This window comes from Pteropus vampyrus, unplaced genomic scaffold (assembly GCF_000151845.1).
Source record: "Pteropus vampyrus isolate Shadow unplaced genomic scaffold, Pvam_2.0 Scaffold105, whole genome shotgun sequence".
NCBI lineage: Eukaryota > Metazoa > Chordata > Mammalia > Chiroptera > Pteropodidae > Pteropus > Pteropus vampyrus.
Genome location: NW_011888886.1, coordinates 3,510,971 through 3,517,942, shown reverse-complemented (window position 1 = coordinate 3,517,942; position 6,972 = coordinate 3,510,971).

The window sequence follows — 6,972 nt, the reverse complement described above, 5'->3', positions numbered from 1 at the left end:
GATCTTTTGAATAAAATGACTACTTGCGACCCTAGAATTCTACATATAGCCACATTCTCAGAAATATAAGGATAAAGGGAAAATATTCATAACACACTCTTCTTGAAAAATCTATTTTGATGAGTCCCGCTCAGTGAAGACATCTTATTTTTCAAGATAACAAACATGGCAGTTCACATGGCAATTCACATATTCGTAGATAACAAACATGGCAATTACATCAAGGATGAAAGAATTGGTTGTGAACATTCAACCATCAAAAAGGAAGTACGTCTGAAATTTCTAAGGCTCTTGATAACACTAGCTAAATTATTTTTCTTTAGCTTCTACCAATGTATACTGCCATGTGCAGTGTAAGAACTATGCTCTCCCTTGAGGATTTAATTTTTTGATAATACACCAGCATGAAAAGCCCTGCTTATTTTTTTGTTGTCTTTTTGTACTTACTTAAATGGGAGGAAAGCTCCTAGCCACTCTTGGGTTTTCTAAGGGGTCATCTTATTCAAGCCCTGTCTCTGGATAGGACTGGTCCACACCATCGGGCCCAGATAGGAGGGGTTGAAAGGAGTCTCTTTTCAGATTTCTGGTTTCTCACAGCAGACACAACAGGGTAGCTATGGACCTGTGTGTGTGCTGTCTGCAAAGCCCCTCCCCAAGCAGAGAGCTGGGCTGGGCCCCCCACCACCAGGTGCAACTATATTCCTCACCTGCCTCTGGATTGTGGGTCATGGGTAGGTTATTCCTAAATCAAGTACAACACACAAGATTAAGGGTACAAATCCTGAATGACAAGTCTACAACACACAGCCAACTCAAAAGGCTCTCAGGAAAAGTGGGAGAGGAAATACCCAGCAGAAGCGATTGTGACTTTGATTGAGAGTGAGTTGTTTGCCTACAGAAGACTGGATATTTCGCTAGAATTTTCTACATACAGCCATCATCTCAGTTATATATAAAGATAAAGGAAAAATAACATACTGAATGAACGTTGCAAAAATATTTTCAGGGCAGGTGAGGGGTCATTTTCCCGATTACTGCCCAAGTCTTTGAAACGCTCGTGTGTTTTCAGGAGGGCTGAATTAGGTGGGCAAGGAGAAGGCGTCCAGCAGAACATCTGGCACTCAGTGAAAGCTGCTTTTAGCCCCAAACAGCTGTTTTGATTTTGTGACACAGTCCATGAAGGAGTTGCCGCATCTGGCACTGACCACAAATTATGAAGTCTCATTGTCATTTCCCTGTGTAATGACATAATTACATGAAGGCAAAAGAGACATTCAGTACTCTATAGAAGGTAGATAAATTCTTTTCATCCAACAACGTCTAGCTTCTTCGAAAGTCTAATTAGCTGAGCAAGGAGCATCCCAGAGAGTCCAACTTATGAGGAAGAAGAAGTTCCTGTTTACGGGTAAGGAGACCAAGGCCCAGCGGGGGAAGAAAGGTGCCCACAGTCACATGGACGATTTATGACCGTGCTGGGGTCAGAACTGTCACTTCTAATCACCCATGGAGTGGGCTTGTATTAGCAAGTAATTTTGTGATATGCCAACAGAGCGATAAGCCACCTTTACCCTCCAAGGTCAAGTGCAAGGACAGTGTCTCTTTGCATTTGTGTCTTCAGACCTTGGCACAGGGCTGGGCACAGAGGAGGTGCTCAGTGCCTGTCTCCTGCGTTAATCGGACTACACTGGTAGTGGGGGTTCCTCTGGCAACCCCGCGCTCACCCCTGACCGTGCTGTCTTCTCCCGCACACGTCCCTCCTGTCCCCGCCCCCACAGAGAACCACAAACCCACAAAGCAACGAGGCAGTGGAGGGAGGGGGCGCAGCTCTGTGGTGGTGCAGACACATTAAAAGACCCCGGGTCTGTTTGCTTTTGTCTGGCGAAACTTGACAACAGCTTCAATCTATTTATCTTGAAAACCCTCAAAGATAATACCAACAGTTAGCAGGAGGGGAATTAGTCATAGGCAAACATGTTTTCCTGACGTTGCCCCAAGAAAAACACCCCCCTTCGCGGTTCTTGGGTTTCGGCATCGCCTCTTTTAGGGAACATTAGGTCAGGACCCTGCATGAAAAGTAGCTGAGCTGCTCACGCCTTGCCAGACCTCAGAGGACCCTTGAATATTTCTCCGCATTTCCTTCCTATGACGTATGAAAATTTCAGATATGCCGACAACCCTCCCCCCGTTTAGTATTAATAAGTTTCAGGAAAAAATACGTTTAAATGACTAAATTTGTATCATGTTGCTTTTTACAACTCTGTTCCATACGCGATCTAAAGAAAAACTCTTGAATTCTTGAATGCACGTTGGTTAAAATAATAATAACCTAAGTGGCAACCCTTTCTTCTCATTCGGTAAATATTTATTGAGCACCTACTGTGTGCAGGCACTGTGGATAGAGTGATAAAGAAGACAAATCCCTGCGTCATGGACAGGCGTGAATGAGGTAGTCCGAGCTATGAAAGAGGTGACCCAGCATGTCACACACTTTGAGAAGGGACATGTAATTCAGACTAGGTGTCAGAAAGCTTCTCAGAAGACTTGGCCTTGAACTGTGTCCAAAACGGTGGAAGGAGTTGGCTAAGAGAATAGAGAACAGAACGAAAGGGCACTTCAGTCTTGTTATTTTAATAGGGATCATTTAAAATCCAATAGAGAATTTAGATCTGGAACCCACCATTTTATCTATCAAGACGCTGAGAACACAGACATTAATCAACGTGCCCGATATAGGTAGTATGTCTGTGACAGACCATGGATAGAACACAGGTGTCCTGTACTGGGTCTCACATGTGTGGTGTAAAGGACGGCAGCCCTGCCACCTCTAACCTTAGCAGTCGTCCACGATAACCCCACCGGGAGATGGGCTGGGAGCCTGATGAGGTACAGACGCAGTGACATCCCTTCCAGCCATCTCAGGCCACCATGAAGCACTGTGCGCGTCGCCCTTGGAGTTGTGCAGAGAGCATCCTGCCGCATGACAGCCTGCTGTCTCTAGTGACTTTAGCCACGATGTCAAATGGATTCATAGCTCTTGGTTATTGAGTTCGCATCCCAGTGGCTTCACTCATTTCATAAATTTTTATTAGGTATCACCACATAAATCAAGCTGTGACGTGACCGTATCTGTGCCCTTAGAAGCATTCCCTGCCTGGGCGCTGAGCATCTGCATCAGGGAGAAGCTGGTGAGCCTGTCAGGTGCAGGCATCAGTGACGCTCGCACGTCACCTTCCCCAGTGCCTCAGGTGGAAAGTCCCTCTTTCTTTAGTTCGTGGCAATACTGGAAGTGTGGCAATCTGACTGTCACTTCTTAATTTCTCTATTTTGCTAAAATATCCAAGTTATAGCTCTCCTAATTGTCTCGGTTTTCACCCTTGTGTCTCATTTATAGCCTGCTGTTAAGCTCCTCAGCCCACTCAGAGTGAAAACCAAAGTACTTTCCAAGGCTGTGGGGACCAACAGGACCCCACTCTCCCCTCGAGCACTCTGCCCTCTTCAGCCCCTGAGTCCCTGGCTATTTGCTCGCTGATGAGGTCAGGTGCCTATCAGCCTAGCACTAGCATACACTAAGGGTTCAAAAATATTCGCTCCAGGAGGAAATGAATGAGCAGATTGCAGCTGTGACGAGATGGACTGCGAAGCTGGGCATCAGCCAAGCTGCCACACTCCCAGCGAGTTGGCCCAGCTTCAGTTCTGTTAGTAAAGAGCCTTGGACACTCCAGCCACGCCACGTCCGCTCTCGTTAGCCGCGAATGGCCTCTGTCTTGCACCGCAGCTCACCTGCGCCCAGGTCCCTGCCTTGGCAAAACCGCGACATGTTCCCCACTCCGGAAGTGGATGATAGGTCTGAGAATCACGAGGGCAACTTCAACCCACAGACCTGGGCCAGGCCAGGGTCTTATCACGTAAAATGGTTGCTGTCACCCCATATTACAGTTGAAAAGCTAGGTTCACAGCGAGGACCTACAGAGGTCACATAGCTGCATTGGAACCCGTGACTCCACCGCCAGTGCTTGTCCCATGAAGGTGCCTCCTCCATGAACGATTAGAGGCTCAAAGTTTCATTAGCCCTGATCCAGAGGGAATTGTCAAAACTCCATCCCACAGCTCAATCCCACAAACCCTCCCGGCGTCTTCATCATGGCGAAGGCTTTCGCGTGTGCGACTCTAGTCAAGTGGGACTTAAAGACAGAGGTACCGAACGACCAAGCTTTCAGAGATCTGGATTTTTATGAACTAAGTCTTCTTTGTTTATAAGTTTGGATCTATTTATATTTTTCTGATCCCTGGGTAGTATGATTTCTCTAGAAGCAAGAACAGGCCCGCTGATTAAAGCAAATATTAGAATATCTCTTTCTGATGTATGATTTTATCCAATAAGAAATAGGGAGCTGTTGAAGTTTTGACGGGGGGCGGGGCAGCTCTTTTCTTAAGAAAAAGCCATGAGGAGGATGGATCTGTAGGTTGGCCCCAGTGCCAAGGGGACCACTGAGGTGAGAGAACACAGCAGACAAGAGACAGAAGAGAATTAAACAAGTGCAGAATAGAGAGAAAGATCATTAAGAGAGATAGTCTTGCTCACTAGAGTATAAACTTCGTGAGGGCAGACGGTTATGCCTTGTTTGGGCCTTCATTGCCCAGACACAGCCCATGCCAAGAAGATTACTCTTTTCTCAAGGACAGTTATCATTATGGTTTCTTCCTACTCATAATGATTCTTGCTTTTCCTTTTCTGAGTAAAAATAAAAAGCACTGTTTTTTGACTTGCCACCCAAGGCCCTGCACAGGTCGTTCCCAGTCTTCCCACCTCATTTCCCTCTTCCAGTCTTACATATCTTGCTTCTACTAAACTGTTCTCTACTTTTTATATATCCTCTCCCTAATTCCTTGAGTAAGAATGTCCTTTACCAACTACCTGAATCACCGCCTTCTCCGCAAAGCCGTCCATGGGTCGGTCCCTCCTATACCTAATCAAGAGAACTTATCTGAAAACCTTTTATGATGGTGATCAATTTCTGCCTTGCACTATGATCACCACGCACATATCTCATTTTTCATATTAGACCTTGAGTCCTCTAAGAGAAAGATTTGTGGGGGTGGCGGGGGGGTAAATCCTCCAGAGGCCTAGTCCTTTATTTGACCTAATTTTTAATTCAATAAAAGGAAGTGACTAAATGAAGGAATATCTGGCTTTAATTATTACATAAAAATGAGTCCAACACAAACATTGCCCTCGAGTTCCTGGAAGTGGGTGGCCGGGACCTGGGAGGAGGTTGTACCCTATTCTAGCTCGGAACGTGTTCTGGAATAGTGACGTGGCTATTTAAATAAAAAGTGTCTAAGCGTTTCTGCCATAGAAGATTGTAAACGGATGTTCACTGCACAAGATAAAGACGATATGGGCAAACAGGTGACAATGAAAAGCCAGAATATGAAATGCAAAACCATCCTCCAAGGAATCCATGAGGCTTGGGGCTGACAGTGTGCGCGCAAGACTCTTGATCCCTGGTGAAGAACCGCTTGAATTGTGCAGTGTAGACTGCAAGCACCACCGTACCACTGGTTGTGTGATTCAGAAGCAACAACTCATCACAACAACAAAAGCTACAATCTAATGATCACTCTCTATGTGCTCAGCATCTTCTATGTGACGTACATGTACTGATCGATATCTTATTTTCAGCCGTGAAACAACCCTATCTGTTAGATCAAATCAGAAACACAGAGAACTCGGTAACTTTCCTGAGATCACTGGTCTTACCAGCGAATAGAACAATATTCAGAGTTCAACCCCTTCTCATAGCAGGTTCAGAGAAACTTGCTTTTGCCTTTGGAACGTAACAAGATGGACTCATCACCACCCAGCCCGAGGGTCATCAAACTGTGCTTCATGGCCCCAGGGGATGCAGAGGGGGGTTCTGAAACTCAAGGTCACCAGCTCTTCAGCTTTACTTCACCTGAGCTTCTCTATTTGTATTTTTTTTATAAATGGACTTCTGGCTAAGACTTGGCTGCTTTAAAAAATATTTTGAATAAGCAAATATTTTAATGACTGCCTTACCTTTGTAAAGCTATATTGAAAAAAAGGTATTGTGTGCTGATAAAGCGCATAGCACAGAGCCCAGAGCCCTTTTATGAACACAAAAGATGCTCATAAAAGTTACCTATAGATGCCAGCATCATCATCATTTCCTCTGCCACGGCACTTACAACTCTTATTTGTGTCCCCTGTGCATTTAACATGACCATCTTCATTTAACAAATGTGAAAAGCAAGGCATTAAGTTGTTAGTGACCCATTTGTAAGGTAGCAAAGCGAATAAATGAGTAAGTGTAGGAACAAGGCGTGATGGTTAATTTTACGCATCACCTTGACTGGGCCAAGGGTGCCCCAGTATTTGGATCAGCATTATTTCTGGGTGGGTGTTACTGGAGGAGATCAACATTTGAATTGGTAGACAGGGTAGAGAAGATGGTCCTCCCCAGTGTGTGTGGGTCTCATTCAATCCATTGAGACCCCAAATAGAACAAAAGGCTGAAAAAAGCCTGGAGCTATCACTTCCTCTGGGAAGCCTTCCTAGACCTCTCTTTAGTCTCCCAAGGGTCAGTTAAGTATTCTAATCATGTGTTCCCAGGGCACCTGTGCTTGTAATAATGACAGCATTTAGCACACTTCATTTATTTCTCTCGTCTTCTCCCCAAGTCCTGTATGCAGATATTGGATTTAATTCCTAGCTATAAGTCCGGTGCTTAAACCATTGCTTTTTGTAATAAATGAATGAATATGTGACTTTAGCACAGTTGCTGCACACCTTCATTGTGTGCCTGCATAATCCATCCGGTCAGGGTTCAGCAGATCAAGATAGCTCATAGTTTCAGAGTCCTGAATGCTGTGGGAACCACATGAGTTCCTACCTCCTGGTGACTCATGCCTACCTCAAGTTTCACTTTTAATTTTCAGAATCAAAACCTT